The sequence below is a fragment of the Peromyscus californicus genome, unplaced genomic scaffold (assembly GCF_007827085.1).
Source record: "Peromyscus californicus insignis strain IS unplaced genomic scaffold, ASM782708v3 Scaffold_3__1_contigs__length_106647218, whole genome shotgun sequence".
Taxonomy (NCBI): domain Eukaryota; kingdom Metazoa; phylum Chordata; class Mammalia; order Rodentia; family Cricetidae; genus Peromyscus; species Peromyscus californicus.
The window spans coordinates 68,220,960-68,246,138 of NW_026294551.1; the positions used below are offsets into that span (position 1 = coordinate 68,220,960).

The 25,179-nt window shown below is 49.4% G+C and overlaps 1 protein-coding gene and 1 long non-coding RNA gene across 5 annotated transcripts in view; one reads left to right on the forward strand and one right to left on the reverse strand.

Annotated features, from left to right (window-relative positions):
• Positions 1-5,075: 5,075 nt before the first annotated feature.
• LOC128122271 (uncharacterized) lies at positions 5,076-14,706 on the reverse strand. Of its 2 annotated transcripts, none has more exons than XR_008222382.1 (5): positions 14,596-14,706; positions 10,273-10,438; positions 9,223-9,401; positions 6,856-6,916; positions 5,076-6,728 (listed from the first exon to the last, which is right to left on the reverse strand). It is a non-coding gene; the product is annotated as an uncharacterized LOC128122271 (long non-coding RNA). The 2 variants fall into 2 exon arrangements; XR_008222381.1 differs by having other exon boundaries at positions 6,840-6,916.
• Anxa6 (annexin A6) overlaps positions 14,040-25,179 on the forward strand; it is a 50,787-nt gene continuing 39,647 nt past the window's right edge. The window contains exon 1 of one of the 3 annotated variants that reach the window (XM_052757688.1): positions 14,040-14,130. The gene's annotated coding sequence lies outside the window, so the exon portion shown is untranslated. Of the gene's footprint in view, positions 14,131-14,705; positions 14,816-25,179 lie in introns of those variants that run through there. The other 2 variants (XM_052757686.1, XM_052757687.1) reach the window with 2 other exon arrangements.

Below are 25,179 nucleotides of genomic sequence, written 5' to 3' on the forward strand. Positions count from 1 at the left end.
CAGGAGATGCTAATCCTCTTACATGGTATGTTTTCAGAAGGTATGTCTCACGATTACTTCAGTGTAGGGCAGTGGCTCGGGACCCCTTTGGGGGTCCTGTATCAGATATCCTGCAGATCAGATACTTACAATGCAATTCATAACAGTAGCAAAATGACAGCTATGAAGTAGCAATGAACATAATGTTTTGGTTGATGATCACCACGACGTGAGGCAGGGTATTAAAGCATCGCAGCATTAGGAAGGGTGAGAACCACTGGTACAGCGTCTTTGGATAGTTTCACATTCTGCTGCCCTAAAACAATTCTAACTGAAATATCTTATGTAGCCATCTTTACACAGATCATGTTCTTATACTGAGTTTGTCAGAAGGGTCACCTCTGCTGGGCCGCAGAAGGGGTCTCGCACACTTTTTAAAACATGTTTATTTTCATGTATGTATGTGTGCCTCCGTACGCAGGTGCCAGCAGAGGCCAGACCTGGGTGTCAGATCCCCTGGAGCTGGAGTCAAACATGATTGTGAGTCACGTGACCTGGGTGCTGAGATCTGCACTCAGATCCTTCAGAAGAGCAACAAATGCTTCTAATCGCTGAGTCATGTCTCCAGTTTCTTTACAAAAAAAAAAAAAAAAAAACGTGTGTGTGTGTGTGTGTGTGTGTGTGTGTGTGTGTGTGTGTGTGTGTGCTGGTGCAGATGTGTGCATGCCTGTGGAGACTGTTGCTGGGAACAGCAGGATCTGAGCAGAGAAGCAGCCAGAGAACCGGGGCATGGGAGGGAAGAGGCCTTGTGGGAAACACCAACCAAATCCTCCAGTCCTAACTTCTCCAGGATGCCAAGAAAAGTCCCTTCCCGGGGTCTCCCTGCCGTGAAGCATGGAGCCATTCAGAGCCCTGCTCAAAAAAGAAACAGGGATATAGGCCAGAAAGGAGGAACTGGGAGGAAGCACTGGGGTCACAGAAGGGTCATGGGGAGCGGCTAGGACAAAAATAAGTGAGTGTAGCTGTGGGCGGAGGTGAGGCTTATGCGGCTGTTACTGCCTCTACATGTTTTTTTTCAAATTATTTGATTACTTTATGGGGTGTGTGTGTGTGTGTGTGTGTGTGTGTGTGTGTGTGTGTGTGTGTCTGCCTAGTGCCCTTGATGGTTGTGAGCCAACATGTGGGTGCTGGGAATCAAACTTAGGTCCTCTGGAAGAGCAGCCAGTGTGCACTTAACTGCTGGGCCATCTCTCCAGCCCCTGTGCATACTTTTTGAAGGAAGAAAGACTTTAACTTTGTTGTTGCTTGTTTTGTTGAGACAGCATCTCATTCAGTCCAAGCTGGCCTCAAACTCACGATGTGGCTCAGAGAAGTCTTCTACTTCTGAGCCTCCGTCTCCTGAGAGCTGGCATCACAGGTGTGTGCTACAACCTGACTAACGTTTTCAAGTGTGCATGCTTGCACACGAGTGTACTTGAGTGGGTGTACTTGCAGGTGCCTATAGAGGTCAGAAGAGGTCATTGGACCTCCTGAAGTTGCAGAGGTCAGAAGAGGGCATTGAATCTCCTGAAGCTGGAATTGCGGTGGTTCTGAGTTTCCCAATATGGTTGCTGGGAACAGAACTCCAGCCCTTCTGACAGAGCCGGAAGTGCTGTGAGCTGCTGAGCCATCTCTTCAATCCTCCTGACTAACTTTTTTTTTTTTTTTGAGACAGAGTTTCACTATGTAGCCTTGGCCAGCCTGGCACTCACTTTGGCCTCAAACTCACAGAGCTCTGCTTGCCTCTGCCTCCTGAGTGTTGAGATTAAAGTCAGGACCCCCCTCCCCCCACCCAATGTAATGTTTTTAAATGAAGGAAAAATAGGATTTGGGGACAAGAAACCTGAAACAGGTGTTTCGGTGTCCGTACATGACGTCTTGGAGCATGGCCACATGAACTGTCTCTGGTGTGTTTGCACTACAGCAGAAGCTTGGCTTGTCCGGCCTAAAATACTGACTGGCCAGCTTTATACAGAATGTGTGCTGACACTGACCTTTGCTCTCAACATTGATGTCCCTAAAAGCATGTTCACTTAAGTGACATAGAAAGAATCCTCTCAAAGAGCAAATCACACAGATAAAAATAATTACAGAAAAATAATAATTACAGGGATGTAGAGCTTACCTGGTACACACAAAGGCCAAGGTTTAATCCCAGCACCACATAGACCCAGTGAGATAGGACAAAACTGTAATCTTAAGCACTAAGAAGGTGGAGGCAGGAGAATCAGAAGTTCAAGGTCACCCTCGATTACATAATGAGTTTAAGGCCAGCCTGGATGCCATGAAACTTCATCTCAAACAAAAGGGGGGTGGGCATATAACGTGGTTCAAAGAATTCATTTCTTCTTCTTCTTCTTCTTCTTCTTCTTCTTCTTCTTCTTCTTCTTCTTCTTCTTCTTCTTTTTTGGTTTGTTTTTCGAGACAGGATTTCTCTGTGTAGTTTTTGTGCCTGTCCAGGATCTCGCTCTGTAGACCAGGCTGTCCTCGAACTCACAGAGATCTGCCTGGCTCTGCCTCCCGACTGCTGGGACTAAAGGCGTGGGCCACCGCCGCCCAGCTATTTTTTCTTCTTACAGTGTTACACTTTGCATATTTTAATGTTTTGGGTCTGGGCTTTTTTGTTTTCAGATTTAGATTTTTGCTTCCCTGCACCTAAGGATGGCTTGTCCCTGGAAAATCCCTCCAGGGTTCTGGGGAGACTGCATTTTCTGCAGAGCATGGCAAGCAGCCTGGTGAAGAGTGGCCTCAGCAAGAGGAGCGTGGGCCTCGTTGCTTGCTCTGCCCCCTGCTGGCTGACCTGGCCTAGCCCAGGCCCGGGATCCTTATCTGTTTAAGGAAGGTTTTGGCCTCCCCAGACCCTCCGGTTTTTCAATGGCTGATTCTCCCAGGGTTGAAAGAAGCTTCGAAGAGCAGCGGTTTAACTGCTTGCCTCAGACTCAACAGTCTCAAAGGAGGTGCTAAGATCTGTACAGACCACAAGGTCTAGCCGGGAGTTTCCAGGGGATAAGCCTCACACAGGTAGTGTCCATGTCTCCCAGATATCCAGCATGTGAGATCTGCTCAAGGCCCTGGGGAGTGAGCCTTTATGTCCTTGAGTGTGTTATAGATCCTAAGTCTAGCCTGTGGGCCACTGAAGGCTCTCAGAGCACCTAGTCCTCTCTATCCCACTATACTTTGCACAGTGTACAACTGTCTAAGAACCTGTGTGATTACTTCAGAACCATTTGCCGCTAGACCTTCGGGGGTGAGCGTGTACCCCTCAAAGCTGGACCAGGCCTGGATTACTCATACTTGATTCCCAGAGCCTTAGATACATATTGGTGAACTGATGGATGGGTGAGTGGGTGGGTAGATGAGTGAGTAGATGAATGAGTGGATAGATGGATGGCAAATGGCTGGATTGGCGGTTAGATGGGTGAGTGGGTAGATGGGTAAGTTGATGAATGGATGGATCAATGTATAGATAGGTGGATATGTAGATGGATGCATAGAATTGGTGAATGGCTAGATATAAGGATAGATGAGTGAGTATATTTATGAATGGATGAGTACATGGATGGATGGATGGATGGATGGATAGATGAGTGCCCCAGAATGGTTTTCACAGCAGGGACATAACCTTATTTTCTTTTCTAATCCAAAGATTCCCAAAGAGACAAAGGATAAATGAGGTCAAAAGGTCAGGACACAAGTGGTCCAGGCTACATTTATGAAATTGGAAAAGTCATTCCCTTCCTGGTGTCTAGTCTGGGGTAAGTCACGGGGTGGGGAATATGTGTCTGGAATAGACAGCCTTGGAAATAAACCGTCTTGGAATATTCAAGTTCTAGAGATCATACATCAGTTAGTTTTCATTTGCCGTGTATTTACTGAGTGCATCAAGAATGAAATCATGGCGGGTGTGGTAGCACACACCTTCATTCCCAGCATCCAGGAAGGAAAGGCAGGTAGATTTCCATGAGTTGGAGGCCAACCTGGTCTACATAATGACTTCTAGGCAAGCCAGGGCTACATACAAAACCTTGTTTCAAAAGCAGACGAAACCAACAATAAGGAATGGATCATGAAGAAAGCAGACATTAATGATAAGAGATAGTCAGGCAAGCTACACACTGGCTTAGAAGAACTTCTGGTTTTTTGTAATGTAGTGTGTGTGTGTGTGTGTGTGTGTGTGTGTGTGTGTGTGTGTGTGTGTGTAGGCCAGAGAACAACCTTGAGTATCATCCTCAGGACTGCCATCCAGTGCCATTGAGACAGGGTCTCTTGTTGGCCTGAAGCTCACATTTAGGCTAGACTAGCTGGCCATCCAGCCCTAGGGATCCTCCCATCTCTGCCTTCTCTGCCCTGGGATTATAGGCACATGCTGCCGCATCTGGATTTTATGGATTCTGAGGATTGAGCTGAAGTCCTCATGCTTCCAAGGCAAGTACGCTATCCACCAGGCTGACCCCCAGCCTAGAAGAACTATCACCCCATGCACAGGACATTTTAAGGAGATGTGATCTTTCACTAGATCCTAGAGTATGTTGTGGTATCTCAGAATCCCAGAGAGGGGAATCTCAGAATCATAGAATCTTAAGAGATTCTCCAAGGAGTAAATGAAACCTTAGAAAGTTCAAAATGCCAGCCTTGACACAGGAAAACAAGACAGAACTCATCCCATTCTCCTACTACGTAGACACACATGTGAAGTCAAAGAGCCCTGCAGAACTCTCAGCTCCCGTTATGAAGAGACCAGACCTCTACTCATTCAATGAGCCAAAACGGCCGTACACCGAGGCTTGCTGGGGCCCACCTGCAGTCCCAGCACTTGGAAGGGGAGGAGTAGGAGTTCAGTGCTTATGTTTAGTCTCATTGCCAAGAGCTAGTAGGTACTAGATGACTGGTGCCACTGTGTCCCTCAGGAAAAAGTCAGCAAGTGCTCTATGGTCACTCAGTGTCTTAGGTGCTGTTCTATTGCGGTGAAGAGATACCATGACCAAGGTCATTCTTAAAAAAGAAAGCATTTAACTGGGGGCTCGCTTACAGTTCTAGAAGGTTAGTCCGTGATCATTATGGTGGACAGTGACTGAGAGCTTTACATACTGATTCACAGGCAATAGGCAGAGACAGAGAGAGACTGGGCCTGGCATGGGCTTTTGAAACCTCAAGGCCCACTCACCCTCAGTGATCCACCTTCTCCAAGAAGGCCACACCTCCTAATCCTTCCTAAATAATTCTACTAACTGGGGACTAAACATTTAAACGTATGAGCCTATGGTGGAGGGGCATTCACATTCAGACCACCACACTTGGCTAGACGTGGTAAAACCAGAAACCCAGAGTTTTTCTGTTAATTTGCTTTTTACTTCAAAGACTACCCCTCCAACACCCCTTTATTTTTAAGATAGGGTCTCACATATACCATAACCTCAAACTTACTATATAACTGAGGATAACCTTGAACTCTTGATCCTCCTGCCTCCACCTCTCCAGTGGTAGCAACAGGAGCCTGTGCTACCATGTCTGATTTGTGCTGGGGATCAAACCCAGGACCTCCTACATGCTAGCCAAGCATTATACCAATAGAGCTAACATTCTGGCTCCAGCAAAAGTCTTGGGAACAGTGTTGCAAACTACTGGCCCAAGTCTTTGGTGATCTGGTGCAGGGAGAAGCCAGAGCCTTCAAGGCTATCAGTCAACACATTACCAACCTACTACCAGGGCAATAAGGACTCTGGCTTCATCCAGCTCCTCTGGATAGAAATTTCTAGATTTCTATAGCATTGAATGACATGCAGATGTTTCCAGATGTCCATATTGTTGACAATTCTCCCACACATACTCCTTATATGGATGGTTTTTGTGGTTTATATTTTGGTGCAGGATTTCTGGCAGCCCAAGGCTGGCCTTATCTTTGCTGGAGATAGCCTTAAACTCTTTTTTTTTTTTAAAGATTTATTTATTAATTATGTATACAATGTTCTGCCTGCGTATACGCCTGCAAGCCAGAAGAGGGCACCAGATCTCATTACGGATGGTTGTGAGCCACCATGTGGTTGCTGGGAATTGAACTCAGGACCTCTGGAAGAACAGCCAGTGCTCTTAACCTCTGAGCCATCTCTCCAGCCCCCGCCTTGAACTCTTGATCCTTCTGCCTCTACCTCCCAAAGGCTGGGATTACAGGCATGTAACACCATCCCCAGTTTACAGCAGTGCTGGAGATTGAGCCCAGGGCTTCATGCAAGCTGGACAAGCCCTCCACAAACTGAGCTGTATCCCCAACCCCTGATACCCTGGGCATTTCTCTCTCCACTGCCACCACTTTGATCCAACCCATGAGTCAGGCATCGATTGAAGTTTTGAAGGCCATTCCTTTTAGAGGACCTTTGCCAGGCTGTGGCTGCAATCGAGGAGCAGGAGCCAGTGGTTGCTTCCGGAGTCTTGCTCGAGCTCTGGTGGGTGATGTCACCAAGCAGGGCATGGAAGGCATCTGGGAGAAGTGTCTTCAGAAGGTTGGCCAAGGGGAAAGAGACTGAAGAAACCAGCTCACTGTGGCTGAGCTGGCAAATGACTTCACCCTGGGTGAATCTGAGGCTGGCACTGCCGAGCTCCCGAACGTGACTCCTGAGGAACTAACATGTGAGAACTTGTCGTCCTAGCACTGGGGGGCAGCGGAAGGAGATGGGGAGTTAAGGTTGGTCTGGGCAGCATAGTTGACAACCTGCCTAGAAAACAAACAAAAAAAACAACCTTTTACAGGGCTGGAGAGATGACTCAGCAGCTCAGAGCGCTGGCTTCTCTACCAGAGGACCCAGGTAAATATTTCCAGGACTCACAAGGCAACTGACTCACAGGGCAACTCCGTTATTCCAGTTCCAGATGATCCAGCGCCCTCTTCTGGTCTCCATGGGCACTGCATGCAAATAGGACACAAATATTTAGGCAAAACATGCATACACATAAAATTAAGAATAAGGACTGGAGAGATGGCTCAGAGGTTAAGAGCACTGACTGCTTTTCCAGAGGTCCTGAGTTCAATTCCAGCAACCACATGGTGGCTCACAACCACCTGTAATGAGATCTGGTGCCCTCTTCTTATACATAATAAATAAATAAATCTTTTTAAAAAAAAATAAGAAGTTGGAGGACAGTGTGGTCTACAGAGCGAGATCCAGGACAGCTGGTAATCAGGTCTGTTAACACAGAAGAACCCTGTTTTGGGGGGAAAAAATCTGGGAAATTTGGAGACTTGGGCCCCAAAATCCCAGGAACTCCCTTTGAGAGAGAGAAGTTCACAAAGCAGTAGCTGCCTATGGTAGACCTAGTTTTTATTTGTTATGGCGGGGGGAGGGCATTTCACACAGACCACAGCAGGTGTGTGGAGGTTGGTGAACCACTTTAGGGAGCTGATTCTCCCATTCCGCTATGGAATCTCAGGTCATCAAGTCTGTACAACAAGACATTTTACTTAATGAGCCATCTCCACAGCCCACCCAGGGACAAATGTCAGTGATGACTCTTCCTTGGGAGGACCCTCAAGTGCCTCAGGATTATCCCAGAAGGCATTGCCATAGGAGGTGACAGCTCCCTACTGTCCTGAAGAACTTCCAAGTGAGATGGTGGTTACCCAGGCTGGCCTTAAACTTCTGACCATTCTGCATCCTCCTCCAGAGTGCTGGTATTACAGCGTGTACCATCACACCTAGCAAATGTTTGGGTTTTTTTTGGGGGGGGTGGGGGTTGAGGCAGGGTTTCTCTGTGTAGCTTTAGTACCTGTCCTGATCTCGCTCTGTAGACCAGGCTGGCTTTGAACTCACAGAGATCTGCCTGACTCTGCCTCACGAGTGCTGGGACTAAAGGTATGCGCCACCGCCACCCAGCCACAGCAAATGTATTTTAAACAGTGTAGCCCAAGAATGTTCATAAAGTCCATAGTAGTATGCTGTAATACTCTGGGCCTGCACACTTACAACTGCTTTCTGACACCCGAGCAGAGCAGCTCTAGGCCTGTTCTGCCGACCCCCTTCATAGGGTGTGTCCTGTACAAAAAAAAAATTTTTTTTTGAGACAGGGTCTCTCTATGTAGCTCTGTTTGTCCTGGAACTCACCACTATGTAGATCAGCTGGCCTTGAACTCACAGAGATCAGCCTGGCTGCATCTCCCAAGTGCTAGGATTAAAAGCATGTGCCACGAGGCCCAGCTCAGACATACCATTTTTTTAATCTTTGGGTTGTTTGGGAGTTTGGGAGGATGCTGTTTTGTTTTGAAACAGGGTCTCACTATGTAGTCCTGGCTGGCCTGCATGGAACTCAGGGAGATCGGCCCTCCTCTGCTGTATGATAAGAATGACCTTGAACATCTGATTCCTCTGCCTCCACTTCCCAAATCCTGACATTACAGCATAAACCATCATGCCCAGCTCAGTTCCTTCAGTTCTGGGAATGGAACCCAAGGCTACATGTGTGTGTGCTAGACTACCAACTGAGTCACATCCCTAAAGTGACCTCGTGTCCCAAAGTGGGTGTACTCATATCCCGAGATTCCATAGCAGGAAATAATCTTCATGCCAAATGGTCAGGAACTATGGAGAGAATAAACCTTTAACTCTTTATTATTATTATTATTATATTTTTATTAATTCTTTGAGGATTCCATACAAAGTACTTTTATCATATTGACCCCTAACTGCTCCAGATCCACCTCCAGCTTCATGTCCTTTTTTTTTCCTTTGAAGATTCTCTTTTATTTTTTTTGGGGGGGGGACGGGTTTGAGATAGGGTCTCTCTGTGTAGCTTTGCTCCTTTCCTAGAACTCGCTTAGTAGACCAGGCTGGCCTCGAACTCACAGAGATCCGCCTGGCTCTGCCTCCCGAGTGCTGGGATTAAAGGCGTGCGCCACCACCGCCCGGCTCCTTTGAAGATTCTTAAGTCTTGTGCAGGCCCTGAGAGAGGCCTTGAGGGCTTTCGCTGGAAAGCATTCCAGGTTATTATCAGACAGGATTCCTAGGGCCAACTCATGTGGGAGCCTGCAGGAAGACATCGCATTGTCTGGTCACCATCCAGCAACTGGCCAGCAGGTGGCAGTATCTGTCCACTTTCCACTTCTCTGCCCAAAGATCCTCTTGCTATAAGCGGAGTTCAAATTAAAACCCAGAGCAGAGAGTTAAGGAAAATCCCCAATCCCGGTGCATTGTTCTGGTGTGAGTCACGGCATCTTACCCTCTCCCATACAGATCCCTCTGGATGGGCCAGTCTGTGGAGGAAGAAACCCAAGAGAATTCTGAACGCATGATGCCATCTGGATGCTTGCTTCCTTCCAGGGTTTGTTTCCATCAGCCTGCGAGGCTGGGACACCTGCTTACTTACAGTCCCACAGCTGAGGGGGCTTCCTTTTTATACTTAAAAAAAAAAAAATACAGTGTTACACTCAGAGCTTTCCCCATATCTCAGATTGTTTTCTCAGGACTGATTCCAAGAAGCAAAGACAATGAACCCAGCCTGGGAACGGTAACTGTAATTAGCCGTCATTCTTGCTGGGTGCCTCCGCTCCTGGCTTAAGGCCTCAGCTGTGCAGCCGAAGGAACTGCCTTGTAATCTTGCCTCAGCCTCCTCAGCTGACTTCAGGTAAAAGTGATAGTTTTGATTACAAGCACAGCAAGTTAGGAATACTAAATGGTAGCCGATGGCCATGCAGGCCCATAATCCAGCACTGGGGAGGTGGAGGCAGCAGGATCAGCCGTTCAAGGTTATTCTTAGCTACACAGAGTTGGAAGCCATCCTGAGATACAGGAAACTTTGTCTCCAAAGACTAAATCAAATTTGTCAATCACAATGAAATATAATCAGTACTGCCCGGGTGTGGTGATGCCCACCTATAATTCCAGTGTTTGGGAGGCCAGTACAGGAGGGTCATAGTTCAGGGTCATAGTGACAGCCCAGGCTGAGCAGTGAGATTGTACACTCTATCCCATTCTCTACAATATCACTCTAGTCATTACCTCTCCTACCTCTTCTCTTCTCCATCCATTGCCCACCCCCTCTAAGGTCTCCTGTATCTCTGGCTGGCCTTGAACTCTCTATATACCTAAGGGTGATCTTGGACTCCTGATAGTCCTACTTCCTGAATACTGGAATTACAGGTGTGAATTGTGCCAGCATGCCTAACCATGGAGACATAAGAGCCTATTTGTATGCTGATGGGAATGATCATAGAGACTGTGGGAAACCTGGACTAGGGTGGTGTATCTCAGCAGTTGGTAGAGTGCTTACCTAGTATGCACAAAGACCAGGTCAGATGCCCGGTCCACAGAAACAAAGCATGACGGTGCAGATGAAAGCCAGTAATCCCAGCACTCAGGAGTGGAAGCAGATCTGGAGTTCAAGGTCATCCTCAACTACATTGCAAACTGATGGCCAGCCTGGGCTACAGGAGCCCCTGTCAAATGACAAACACCTAAATAAATGCAGGTCTCAGGCTGGAGTTATAACTAGGAGTAATTAACTAACACGTAACCAGGCCCATGGTTCTATCCCCAGCAAAGCACGCTCAAGACCACACACACACACACACACACACACACACACACACACACACACACACTGGCAAGGATGTGGAGTGGAGAAATCTGAACAATCTGAACACTGTGCGTTGCTATGGGAATATCAGACAGGGCTCCTCAGCAAGCTCAACATGGAGGGGTGTAGTTCAGTGGGAGAGTGTTGCCTAGCACACATAAGGTCCTGCCTTCATTGCCCATTGCTGCAAGGAGAGGAGAGCCGTATTATCATATAGCCACATTGGTCTCACTTCTAGGGAAACACGAGGGAACCCACACACTGGCATTTAAGTGTTCCCCACTGTTAATAGTGGCCCAATTACAATAGCCAGAGAGTTGAAATGAGTTAAATCCCACCAGCCAAAGAACTGAAAAGCAAACTTCAGCAGACTCCCACAACAAAATATTATTCACCGTAACGAGGAAGTACTGACAGATGCCACCATGTAGATGGCCAAAGGAGGCCAGACCAAAGGCTGCATGTGTCTTGTTCCCTTTATATTAAGTGGGCAAAAGAATCCATAGGGACAGAAATCAAATCTGTAGAGGTGGGGTGGCGAGGTGTGGTAATTCACAACTGTAATAGGAGCATTTGGGAGGGAGAAGCTGGTGGTGGATGATGAGTTCAAGGTCATTCTCAGCTACAGGAGGAGTTCAGGGCCAGCCTCAAACACAGGAGACCTTGTCTCAGAAGACCAAAAATGGGGGAGGAGAGAGGAAGCGAAGGGGGAGGGGGAGGGGGAAGGGCTGAGGAGGAGAGAGCAAATTGGTGGTCCTCAGGGACAGACCGGTTCCGGAGAGATGGGAGTGACTGCTAAGAAGGTCCTGGCTTTTCGTAGTCAAGAAATGGCACGGAGTCAGATACAGCATGTACACAGCTGTGGATGCACGAAACCCTCACCCTGCCCTTACCCCACATCCTGCAGCAGCCCCCCAAGGACTCCAGGCCCTGCATGAGTTGATCCTCCCTCTATCTCTGCCTCTTGCTGGGGTGGCGCCACACCCTGGACCCCTTCTGGTCTCCAGGCACTGTAGCGCTGTTCCCACTACTGTTTCCAACATGTCTGCTCAGTTCTGCTGACTTCATCTCCTCCGAGTCTTCCTCAAATCTCTCAGATTTTGCCTTTGCTAAACACCCTACTAAGTACTACATCTGTCACCCAGCACATGTCACCTGTTTTTTTCCCCTTTTTTTCTTTTTTTTTTTTTTAGATTTATTTATTATGTATACAGTGTTCCACTTGCATGTATGCCTACATGTCAGAAGAGGGCACCAGATCTCATTATAGATGGCTGTCAGCCACCATGTGGGTGCTGGGAATTGAACTCAGGACCTCTGGAAGAGCAGCCAGTGCTCCTAACCACTGAGCCATCTCTCCAGCCCTTTTCCCCCTTTTTTGTCCTGGCTCACATGTTGTCACTGCTATAATGTATCCGTCTCCTCTAGGCTGGGATGCAGACTATGACAGCAGAGATCTTATTTTAGTCATAATGCTTCTGAAATAGGGCCGGGCACATAGTAGGTGCTGAATAAATAAATATGAATATCTAACCAATGAAGTGCTGGGATTAGATATGGCATTATAATTAAAAAGGTGTCCACGGATGGCAGGATGGCTCAGCAGGTAAAGGAGCTTGCCCCAAACCTGTCAGCATGAGTTCTGTTCTCGAGACCTGCATGAACCTGAGAGAGAACCCAGTCCTGCAAGTTGTCCTCTGACCTCTGCATGGTGCTATGGCACTTGTGCTCAAAAGTGAGTGCATGCACACACCTGTGCATACAAATACATGAATTTAAAACAAGGGGGCGGGAAGTATACAACAGCGTGACTCAAGAAGAATGTTCAGTAAATGGCAACAGCTATGATTGTGCAAGATCACTGACCCCCATCTCGGCAGGGCCAGTCCTCTTGTGTCTGCTTTCTCCACTTCTCTCATTTTCTTCTTTACATTTATTTATTTGGTTTTCTCTGAGTCTCAAGGAGCCCAGGCTGTCCTTGAACTGCCATGTGGTTGAGGATAGCCTTGAACTTCTGATCCTCCTAAGTACTGGGATTGCAGATGGGCACCACTAAATCCAGTTTTATGTGGTGCTGGCAATCCAACCCAGGGCTTCGTGCCTGCCAAACACTCTACAAACTGAGCCACAGCCCCCAGCCCAGTACAGCATGTTTTTGAGACAGAAAAGTTGATATGAAGCCGATGAAGACCTTGAACTCCTGATCCTCTTGCTTGTCCTGCTTCAGCCTCTCAGTGCTGGGACACAGGCTCGGCTGATAATGTTTCCCACTTGAGCTCACTCTTCTCAAAAGTTCTAACTCTGCCATTCCCATTCCGAAAAGTTAGACTGCCCAGATGGCTTCACCTCACATGCTTCCTCCACCTTAGCCCCAGGCTTCCTAGAAAACCAATCAAAACCTCCTGTCTATTGGAAGGTCCCCGAGGGTGGGGCAGGGCTGCTGAGCCCACCTGCTCTCTTAGCCCTAGCATGGAGCAAGCACTCAATACATGGTCACTGGGCGAAACAGACAGACAGAGAACACGTTTTCCAATCAGACCTTGCTTGTTAGAGGCTTTCAAGCCTCTGAACTAGTGACAGATTCTGAGGATAATATCTTTTAAACTTTAAAAATTGCGTTTTATTTCTTTATCAGAGCTAGGAAAAATGTACCACACGTGGGTCTCAGGGATCCAACTTAGGTTTGGCAGCAAGCACCTTTGCCAGCTGAGCCAGCTCACTGGACCCTGAGGATGACCCTTTGAAGAAACTCGGAAAAGAACCTGTTAACAGAACAGTTCGCTGTCCACTCTGTGGCCACCAAGCAGCGAGCCATCTCTGTCAAAGCCGGGCCATCTGTTTCCTAGGGACTCCCAGAGATTGCCGCTTCTCCACACAGACCTAGACGACACCTTCTCGTCTCCTAGACGGACCCTCTTCGACCAGAACGCACTCCCTAAGGCCAAGGAATCCCCCTGGAGCCACCTGCCCTAAGTTCCATTCCCAACACCACAATCTGCAAGCTGTATGACCCGGGCGAGGCACTGTCTCCTCTGGGCTTTCCTTCGCTGCAAAGGAGGTGACTGTGCCTGTGACCCGGTAGTGTCGGAAGGCGTGAAATCTGATCAGTCCGGGAAGGTCTCCACTTCGATTCCGACAAGCCTCTATTTTCTGTTTCTCAACAAAGCTTCGGTGGGGCAGGAATGCAGGAGAAAGTGTCCAGAACAGGACATTAGCTTGACTTCTAATTGTGATTTGCCAAGTCCCCTTCCCTCTGAAGGCGTCAGGTCTGGGGTCTTAACCGCCCCAGGTAGGAGGTCGCAGGTTCCCGGGGAGAGCGCCCTCCCCCACGCCCTTCCCCTGCAGCTGGTGACACCCTGACTCCAAAAGAGAACCACCCGGGGTGGGGCGGGGCGGGGCGGGGCGGGGCGGGCAGCAAGCGAACCCGATTGGTCCCAGCACGCCACGTGTCCCCTGCCACGGTGTGCCCAGTCTGCGCTGCGGCTGCTGCTAGGCTAACGGGCTTCGAGCTGCGCCTGTCTGTCCGCTCTGACCCAAGGCCTCCCCCGCACGGTGAGTGTGCAGAGTCGTGGCAGGGCACGGAGTCTAGGGCTGCAGGGACCCGGGACGGGCACCTGGCTGGGTCCCAGCTGGGGTGAGGCCCCCCGGGAGAGTCGCGGTTGGGTGTGTCCCTGGAGGGAATCTAAGGTGCAGGCGTGGGGTGACAGCGCCTCTGCGGGGGAGGGGAGCTGGTGGAGCCCCGGCCCCGCCGAGGGTGTGGTCCAAGGCCCCGGACGCCTGATCGCCTTAACTTCACGAGTGGAAAAACTTGGGAAGACTGGAGACGCGGATCTGGGGACCCTCGGGGGAGGCTGTGAGTTGCTCAACTTTGAGAGCTTGAGGAATTGAATCCTCTGCTGAGCACCAGACGGCTTATTGAGTGGTCGCAGAGAGAGGCTCCCTGATGCCCACCGAGGAAGGCCCAGCTGTCCATCCCCAAGGTTCCGATGGTCCGGCCCCCACTGCGCAGCTGCTTACCTGTCGGGGAGCCACGGAGGCCCTTAGCGAGATGCAGAGGCCCCACTCTTTCTTCTGCTTCTCCTAAGCCAACCCGTGTCTTCCCAAAGCTCCAGGGCCTTACATGCTTTCTAATGACCTCGAACCCAGACCCTACCACCAACTTGCAGTGTGACCTTGAGCCGGTCTCTTTCCCTCTCTGAGCTCCCTCTCCCAGGTGCTGATAAACCCCTCCTTCTAGGTAAGCAGTCGCTGTGAAAGTGGGTTGATCTGACTGCTGGTACAGGTGTGGGCGGTGAAAAGCTCCTTTAGGAGAATGAATCTGGCCTCTGCTTTCTCCCTCCCTCCGTCCCTCCCCCTTCCTTTTGTCTAAACTCTGGTGGGTCTTCCCAGTCACTTCCAAATTTGGGCATATGGCTCCTGGGTTTGTAAGAGCTCCTGGTGTCCCCTGAGAATCTGCCTTCCTTTCCACCCCTCTCCTGCCCAGATCCCATCTTGACGCTGCTGTCCCCACCCCCAGACAAGACAGCCTGACTTTGAAGCCTTCTTGTCACGTCTGCCCCTCATACACCCTGCTGTTCTGGCTTCAGGCCTTGAGCCCTGCAGAAGACCCTGGGCGACCCTCTCTCATGTCCATGGGCTGCGGCTTGCCTGAGGCCCTTTGGATGGGCCTCTTTTCTCTCTGGGCCCTTGTTCCCCATAGCAGTCTGCTGAGGAGGCTGCTACTTCCGGCGGCACACACACCCCCCACCCCCCTTGGCCCATTCAACTGCTCTGAGATTTGGGAGTTGGGTGTGGCCGGGCATGGAGGAAAGAGAAAGCCTTCATCCCCTTGCAGCTGTGACTGTCGCTCACCATGTCCCTCTACTTCCTGTCCTTTTGTTCATTCGCCTCCCTCTGCTGGGATACCGAACCTATTTGCTGTTTCTGGACAGGGGATGCAGCTGTCGCTGGACAGAACACGGGTTTGCCCCCGAGAGTGGAGATGCTGGGGTGGGGGTGGGACTGGGAATGGGGGACTGCAGCACTGGAGAGCCGCCAGAGACTGTACATACATCTGCACTGCAGCTCCCAGAGGAGTCCTGCACACCAGGCCCCGCCCCGCCCCACCTCTGCCCCGCCACCCACCAGCTGGGCACCTCCCCACCTTGATTCCTTCCTCCCTTGAGGAGGAGACCTGTACCCAAGACTCCAGCTGGTAAGATGTGTTGGGCCTGGGTGATGGCTCTTTACAGTGCCATTCAGGGGTACCCCTAGGCAGCTTCTTCAAGAGAATTCCTGGGTGGGGTCAAAGCTGAGGATGTGGTCTCCACAGATTCCTCATATGGGGGGTGGGGGTGGGAAATGTATCCTAGCTTGCTGCTTCTTGGCTTGGACTCCAGCCTCTACTATTTACATGCTGCATTCCATTTGCATTTGGAGGATTCCTCTCCTGGAGGACTGAGAAGCCCCCACGGAGGCTGGCCCTGCAGAGCTGTGTGTTGGCTTCTGGGTTCTATGAGCCCAGATGCCCCCATCTGTAAAAAGAGGACTGATACCTTCATGTGGTATCGCGCCTACAGATTCGGAAGTGCCTTGTAAACTGTAGAGTGCTCTGTGTAGAGAAGCTAGTGTTGCTGTGGTAACCTCAGAAGGGTGTGGTCCTCAGGAGGCTACCTGAGCCTCAGGTTCCTCTTTCTCAGGACTGGCATCCCGAGGCTCCTTCAAGTCTTTGTCACTGATGGAACCCTTCCAGCTGAGTGGACGCGGGGAACCCTTGTTAGATGCTGCTATCCGACCAGTAAGAGATAGAGACACTCTCACCCTCAAATGTAATGACGTGGCTAGAAATAGGTTCCCCTACATAGGGGAAGCCCTGGTTCCTTCCCCCAGGGAGGCATAAACTGTGTGTATCTGCAATCCCAGCACTCGAGGTGGGGCTGCAAAATCTGGAAGTTCAAAGTTCAGGGTCACTCTGAGCTACATAGTAAGTTGGGTACAGGAGGCCTCATCTTTAAAAAAAAAAAAAAAAAAGAGGTAAAGAAAAGTTGTAAGCCCTTGCACAGCACTTCCTGTGCACGAACTTTCTGTGCAAGGTCCTCTTATGCACACTCATCTTGTCTTCATTCTCTCCAGGTGTGGTAGCCAATCAGTGCCTTTGCTTTAATTCCAGCAGAGGCAGAGGCAGAGGCAGTTGGATCTCTGAGCTTGTGTCTATTATCATATGTATCTGGTCTGCTACGGAGAGAGTCCCTGTCTTTAAAACAAACAACAACAACAAAAAACCCTCAATTTGTCTTTATTCTTTATACTTTAGCCATAAATACATATTTACATGTATTTATTTATTTGTATGTGTACATTCGTGCCATGGTATACATGTGGAGATCAGAGGACATCTTTCCGGAAGTTGGTCCTCTCCTTCCATGTTGTGGGTCAACTCAAGTCAAAGGCTCCTTACATATGCTGAGCCATCTTGCAGCTGTTTTTACCCCCATTTTTTATATTTGACAAGGTCTCTCTTTTTGTTTGCTGCTGGCCCATGAGCTATCAAGGATCCTCTTGTCTCTGCCTCCCATCATGCAGTAGGATGGTAGACTTGGCTACTGTGCAGGGCTTTACCTGTGTTTGGGGGATTTGAACTCAGGTCCTTCCCACCACGCAGCTTCTAAACAGCACCTTGGAGCTTTGACCTCAGGACACCTGACTCCTGTGAGTTGCTAGACTTTATCATTCACGAAGTGACCTCACCCGGGATTCAAACCCACGTCAGGGGATTTCTGATCCTGGGGCAGCCTGATGAATGCCTGGGGCCCTGTCCAGCTAGGGATCAATGACGGTTGGTCGGGAGTTGGAAGACACTGCTCTCGAAGAAACCTGAGTGTCTGGAGTGGGGGGAGGGGCAAGAGAGGGGTGCTCTATCAGCTGCATCAGCTGGGACTCGCTGCTGCTCCTTCTGCCTGGAGGGAGCCCTTAAGAAAAAGAGAAAGAATTTTCTAGATTTATCTTTTCTAGGTGGTAGGACTAGAACCCAAGGACTTACACATGCTAAATAAATAATCTACACTAAACTGCATACCCAGTCTGACAGGAATTTTGAAAACCAAACCCTTCAAAGTATAATAGACTTACCCCAGGAGGCACCAGACCTTTCTGGGTACAGAAAATTCTCAGACTCTGTTATTAAAATGATTGTTTTTGAGACAGGGTCCAATGTAGCCCCGGCTGGCCCTGAACTTGTTATACAGCTGATGATGAATTTCTAATCCTCCGGCCTCCACCTCCCACATGCTAGGATTGCTTGTGTATATTATCATGCCTGGTTTATGCGGTGCTAGGGATCAAACCCAAGGCCTTGTGCATGCTGGACAGGTACTATACCAGCTGAGCTACATCCCAGCCTACAACATGTACTTTTTCTACACGATTTTAAAAGCAGATTGAAGGGTGGGGAAGTGGCTGCTTAGCAGGTAAAGGCTCCTGCCACCAAGCCTGAGGGCCTGAGTTCGAGCCCCAGGACCCACATGGAAGAAGGAAAGAACCAACCCTCATAAGCTATCCCATGGCACATGTGTGCCCTGTCCCTGAAAAAAAAATTAAAAAGTTTATCATAATCAGTGCTCGGTTTTTTTCCTCTGTAGTTACTGGGCAGACTTCAGTATTAGGCTGCCAGTACCACGGGCACAGGAGCCTTGGCTATCCCATTTTCTGCCCTTACCCCAGCTCCTGCCAGTGAGCCTAGGTGGTTAGTAGGTGTTTTGTTTTGTTTTGTGTTCTCATGAGTCCCAGTTAATCAGTAATTTTCTCTATGGACTTGGACAAGTTACCCAACTTCTCAGGTCATTTCCCCCTGGCCACAGCCTGGGGACAAAGCAATTTGGTTCAATGGTTCTATTTATTTCCCCCCTGTGACTTCTCAAGGGTGCCACTAAAGAAACCTCTCGTGGTTGTAACTGGAATTTTTATCCTGTAAACTTCTGCAGCCCTAACTGACAAGGCTCAGCCACCTGGTCCCAATAAACCAGTTAGAGACCAGTAATGGTGTGTGTGGGGGGGGGGGGGGGGGATATTCAAAGGAAGTTTATTCAATGTTCAATATTCAAGCTGGGAAGAAGACCGAACAGAGGGAGGCTGACCACCAAGCCCATTTTTAGGATACTGACATGAGCCTTCATAGAGGAAGAAGTGGGGCAGGAGATGAGCACAGTCAACTAATCCTGGTCGCGATGTAGCCTGGCTTTCGTTATCTCCATCTGGTCCTTCTGGGCGGTTCTTATCTCTCATCTCTGTCAATGTCATTGCTTTAGGAGCTCAATCTGGTTCCTACTGGCGGACCCCTTCTGCTGGGTGCAGCTTGCCCTCAGGAATGACTGTCCTCTTTTACAGGGTGGTGGGTTCTGCGGAGTTTTGTTCTTTGGGAATCTAAGGTGACTCCAGAGGAGAGGTTCAGGACAGTACTTAGCTCTGTACTTTCAGCCAAAGCAAAGGAGACAGACAGACAGACTCCAGATGAAGGGATGCCGGGAGATACCTTGGATTTAGTTTCCTTGTGAGCAGAGTCGGGGGGGGGGGGGGGGGGGGGGGGGGGGTCTATGCTTTTGAGGAAAAGCATCCTGGAAGAATTGGTTTCTTAGCCTCTTCATGCAAGACAACCTTTAGGAAACGCCATCCCCGGCGGGAGGGTTACAGTGGGCACAATAGCTGTGCGGTAAAGTCCCCAAAAAAGGCCAAGCCACGAGTCACATACAATAAAATAAAAATGATCTTCCGCTCATGGTTTTAGTCTACTTATAATCAACGAACTAGTCCAAGCGGTTATTAGTAACCAGCTCAAAATGGAATCAATAGCCACCTTCATATTGAAAGGAATATGCACTCAGAGGCAAAACTGGTTTTTCCACCCAAGGGGGAAGGGAGAGACAGTGGAATGTGCAAGTTATTAGAATTGCTATGTATGAACATTAGTCACCTACAACTCGCTGAGCTATAAAGAGCCTGAAGACAGAAAACTAGAATCAGATAACCCAGAAAGGTTTTCTTTGAAGATAGGGTTTTTGTTTTTTTTTTTACTTCCCCACAGTGCATTCAGGGCCAGTGACCTCCAGCTACACAGAATGGCAAATCCTCAGTGGTTGACCACAAGCCAGTTGAGGGAGGGTGGTGTGGAGCCTGTGGGGATTCCAAGGAGGGGAAATCTCCATGGCTCCCAGTTGAGGTAACCACTGAGACCAGTCGGTTGGTTCTCAACTTTGTTGGCTGCTGTGGCCCTGAAGTGTTAAGTCAATCTCTAGGGTTGGCCTTTGGTCGTCTGGAAGGAAAAAAAAAGTCTTCAGGTTGTATTCATAAAACTAGAATGGAGAAACACTGGTCTAAGTTCCAGAAGGTTGGGTAGAAAAATCATAGTGGAGGGCATTCCTGGACAAGCCCTGAAGGGTAGCCGAGGGCCTTGAATGCTGAGCCAAGAGACCTGGCCTTGAAAGGCACTATGGGAGGGAGACTGGGTATATCCCTTCAAGTCCTCTGTCACACAGCTAGATGTTGGGCTGTTGCAAAGTTTCGATCATTTAAAAAGATAATTTATTATTGGTGCTCTGTGTGGTGTGTGTGTGTGTGTGTGTGTGTGTGTGTGTGTGTGTGTGTGTGTGTGTGTGTGAGAGAGAGAGAGAGAGAGAGAGAGAGAGAGAGACGTGTGAAGGTCAGAGGACAACTCTGTGGAGTCCGCTTTCCCCTTTCCACCTTCCGTGGGTCTAGAAATCAAACTCATATCTCCAGACTTGCATAGCAAGCGCCTTTCCTGTGAAACTGTCTTACTGGCCAAGATTTGTTTGTTTTGAGACAGGATCGCACTGTGTAGCCCTGGCTATCCTGGAACTAACTACATGCAACAGACTGGCCTTGAACTTACAGAGATCCACATGTCTCTGCCTCACCAGTTCTGGGACTAAAGATGTACGCCACCACTCCTGGCTCTACCTGCCAGTTTTGATTATTTTCAAATAATCTTTGAAATGAACTGAAATTATACAGTTTAGGAGGGGGAACCGCAACCATATACCTCTGTTCATGTATTAATATGCATAGGCACAAATGCCAAGCACTCAAAGAGAGGCAAGGGAGCCTGCCTCAGGTGGGTGCACATCTGTAATCCTAGCACACAGTAGAGGATTACAGAGGGGAGGGTATCCTGTTCCAGACCAGCCTGAACCATATAGTCAGGCCCTGTCTCAAAACAACAAAATCAAAACGTGCCGGGCGGTGGTGGCGCATGCCTTTAATCCCAGCACTCGGGAGGCAGAGGCAGGCAGATTTCTGTGAGTTCGAGGCCAGCCTGGGCTACCAAGTGAGTTCCAGGAAAGGCGCAAAGCTACACAGAGAAACCCTGCCTCGAAAAAAAAAAAAATCAAAACGTGGGGCCAGATGATGGAGCCCTTCAGTGAAGTAAACAAATGGATAGGGTTGGGCTTCTAGGGGGAAAAGAAGTGGCCCAGGCCTATAATGCAGATGAAATCTCTCAGGTCAGGGTGACCTGTGGTCATTTCCATCTGGGCCAATCAGACCTCCAGTGTCCGCCTGTAGACAAGATTTTTCCTGTGCAGAAAAGCGGGTATGAGAAATACCTCTGCCTGCACATACTGTCTACTGATGTGGGCAGAAGTGAACAGCTTCCTGCAAAAAAAGCAGCGTCTTGGAGCCAATGTTCTATCTGCAAAGGTCTGCAGTTCCTCAGAATGGCCAACTTGACATATGCCACGGAAATACGTTTGGTTGGCTGTGGGTGTGGCTCAGTTGGTAGAATCCTTGCAGGTGCCAGCCTGGGTTCAGTCTCCAGCACTGTATAAACTGGGTGCAGTGATGCACACATGTAATCCTAGCACTTGGGAGGTAAAAGCTTGAGGATCCCCTTATGTATCATCTGAGGATACATAGTAAGTTCAAGGATAGTCTGGCATACAAGAGACCCCGTCTCAATAAAAACAAAACAAAACTGAGCTAAAAAAAAAAAAAAAAAATCTGAAGCCAGAGAGATGGCTCGGTGCTTAAGAGCGCTTGCAACTCTTCCAGAGGACCCTCTTCCAGAGGACCCAGGTTTGGTTCCCAGCACCCAGGTCCTTTTGCTCACAACTGTTACAACTCCAGCCCCATGGAAATCTAACTCCCTCTTCTGATCTCCATGCACACCTGCTCATGTGTGGCATACGTTCATCCAGACAGACATACACACATAAGCATAAATAATAAAAAGAAATATTTAAAAAGTTACTTTTGCAGGCCTAGAGAGGTGGCTCAGTGCTCAAGGGCACTTGTTGCTCTTGCAGGGGACCGAGCATCCAACGGTGGCTCACAGTGGTCTGGAACTCCAGTTTCAGGGTTCTGATGCCCTCTTCTGACCTCTGGAAGCACCAGATACACAAAGTGGTGCACACCCATACGTACAGGCAAAGCAGTCATACACATAAATACATCTAAAAAAAGACTTTTAATTACTTTCAGGTGGGCTGTTTCAGTCTCCGACAGAAAGGGCGGTTTTTTGGGTTTTTTGTTTGTTTGTTTGTTTGTTTTTTGCTTGCTCACTGTCTTGCAATATCCTAAGAAAACCTTACAGATTTCTAAGTGGGAAATTTCTAAACTGAGGCAGAGAGAAGAAGCACACCTGGTTCAGAGTCCGGAACTAGGTGTTTGCAGTGTCGGGATTTGAACTTGGGGATCTTGACTTCAGAGCTTTCATTTATTGCCACGTCAAACTTATCCTAATAGAAAGGATTATTTATTGCCTTTTTTTTTTTCTGTGCCAGACAGTCTTGCTAAGCATTTTTTATCTGTTGTGTCATAGTTCACATTGGAATTCCAATATGTCTTTGCAGATGCGCAAACTGAGATTCAGTTTAAACAACTTACGTAAGTCAGCGCTCAGGAGACACGGTGGCCCCATCCCATCGTCTAGGTTGGGCAGTAGGACTCTGCCCACCCCCAACTCCCAAAAATTCACAATGGTCACAAGCTACCACTCAAGGTAGTGGTGATGGCCACCCAGGAGGAAACCATCCAGGTCACTGCCCAGAGGGAGGAGTTTTCTGGAATGATCCAATTGCTTGGGTGGTCAGATGAAAAGAGACTAAGGGCTCTTTCTGAGGAGAAAGAAGCCGTTTTTAATCAGGCTTGAGCACCTTTTCCAGGCAAGTTGGTAAAACTTACAGACTGAGGGAGGGGTGAGGAGTCCTTCGATCTGGGGAGAGCCTTCCCAGTGTTCTGTTGTGGAAACCGCTCACCGAAATATAGAAAAGTCATTCATATTGACTATGGGGCTTCCCAAAGATGGCAGCTGTGCATTGACCTTATTTCATTAAGGTCTGGAGGGAACCTAGCAGGAATCACACACCCTGAGTCTCTCCAGCTGTGTGGAAGCTTGTTGTGACCTGGGACTGTGAGGCAGGGCTGCTGGCTGAGTCCTGGTCATCTTGAAAGAGGCTTGGAGGACAGATGGTTCAGGCCTCAGCTGGGATCCTGGGCCGGTGGCTGCTCGGCCAGTCTGAGGCAGTGTGGTGTAGGTTGTCATGGGAGGGGGCCCCAGTGCTCAGGCAGCAAGCCGCTGTGCTTCAGCCTTTAGCTTTCCTGTGGGAAGGGACCAGCTTGACCCTCTGAACTGCAATCTGCACGTTGAGTTATCAAAGACAACTCACTTTCCACATACCCTGGAGGCAGGCCTTCAACGGGCCCACAGAAACTGCCCTTGGAGTTTTCCCCCAAAGGCATGAGGGCCCCTCCTTGGAGCCGGCTCTCTGTGGAAAGGGGCTCTCGTCCAGATGGGCCTGGGCGCCAGCCAGCTGCTGAAGTTTCCAGCAACAAGGCCAAAGGAAAGTACCTCAGCCTTCAAGTGACAGGTCACAGCCCTCCCACCCCCATGTCAGCTTACTTCCGGGGCCTCTTTCACCCCCTGACTCTCTGGCAGTTTGGGGGTTCATTCCTTCACCCGCTGCCCCCTTGAGTCTCCAGATTTGGAGCAACCCCAGAGCTGGTTCTGGGCCCAATCCTAGAAGTCACCCCTTCTCATGTGAGGTTTCCATTTCCTGGTGAGAGCTGCACTTTTTTACCAAGGGGCCCCCGGTTGCTAGGGCAACGGCAGGGTTTCCTGTAGCTGAGCTTCAATTGCAGGCAGATCTCTGTCTCCTCCACCCCCAGCTTCATCAGATGACTGACCCTTGCTGACTGCAGTACTCTGGCAGTGGCAACATGGGGGCAAACTGATAAAGCCGCTGTACCCAGCGTCCCACCGCTTCAGTGAATACCACCACCCTTGATATGTCCGCTCTGTGCTGGAAGTAATTCAGGCCCCATGCCCCAGCAGCACTCCCAGGCAGCTTGTGCTTAGCATAACCTTGAACTCGGGGAAATGAGCACTGAGCCCTCATAAGTGTCAGGGGAGAGTTCTCCTAAGTTGGGGGATGTGTAGGGCTGGAGACTGCAGAGTTGCAGGTCTCCATGGTTCCATCCTCTTTTCTAGTTCATTCCTTGCAAGTAAGTTATTTTTACTCTTACGAAGCAGTACGGAGCTGTTTTAAGGCAGTCAGCTTGTACCAGCCGCTCTTAGCGGCGGACCGGGCCCTCCGTGGTTCCTGATTGCTTAACTTGCATCTCCAGCCTTTCTGCTGAGTGCTTGTGAGCTCAGCTCAGCTCTGCACCCGATTCGCTTCCCCTTTTCATTTATTTATGGACAGTACACCTGTGTCCCTCTTTCTACAATGTGTCCCTCATTGCGGCTCTTGTCCCTGACACCTCCAGCCCATCGTCCTCACCCAGTTTCAGTAAGATATTTTTCAGTAAGATGTTTCGTCCCATTTGCTCAAGTCTCTCACAGTGGTGATGACCTTGTTCCATCAGAGTGAAGCCAAGTTTTCACAGCGGCCTCAGGTACTGGCTCAGACCATCCCGTCACCGTCCTTCTGTCTGCTGCCACCTCAGTCACACCGAGCTCTGTGTTGCCTCTTACCCAGGCATCTGTTTGAGACCTCTGACTGGCCACCCTGGGTTACATCCTGTCACCTCTTGTCCCGCACACTGTTTTTCCTCCAGGTGCTTATTGTAATCCATGTGGGTGCATTTATCACTGGGACCCATGAAAATGGGATTGTCCAGTCTTGAGTATGTCCTGCTGTGGTCTCAGGATTCAGAGCATTGCTGGCTGGGGTGGATGGTGGGTGAATGCAACATACCCAACCTGAGATGATGTCCTCAGGGAGACACCTGGGAAGTCTTGCTTCTCATTTGGATTCGAGAAGACCTGGTTGGGAAGCCGTTCTCAGTGAGTGACTTGGAAAGAGGGAACACAGGGGCTCTGGATTCTGGAGTTCTAAGTGTCTTGACTTTGGATCAAATGTGGTACCCAGCCTCCCAGCCTTGTTCTCCCCCACCTCTCTCTCTCTCTCTCTCTCTTTATTTTTTTGAGACAGGGTCTCTCTGTATAGCTCTGGCTGTCCTGGAACTCACTCTGTAGACCAGGCTGGCCTGGAACTCACAGAGATCCACCTGCCTCTGCCTCCTGAGTGCTGGAATTAAAGGTGTGTGCCACCACTGCCTGGGTGGTCTCCCCTCTTACAAGGGTACCTGCTGCCTGTAAGGATAAGGGCAGAT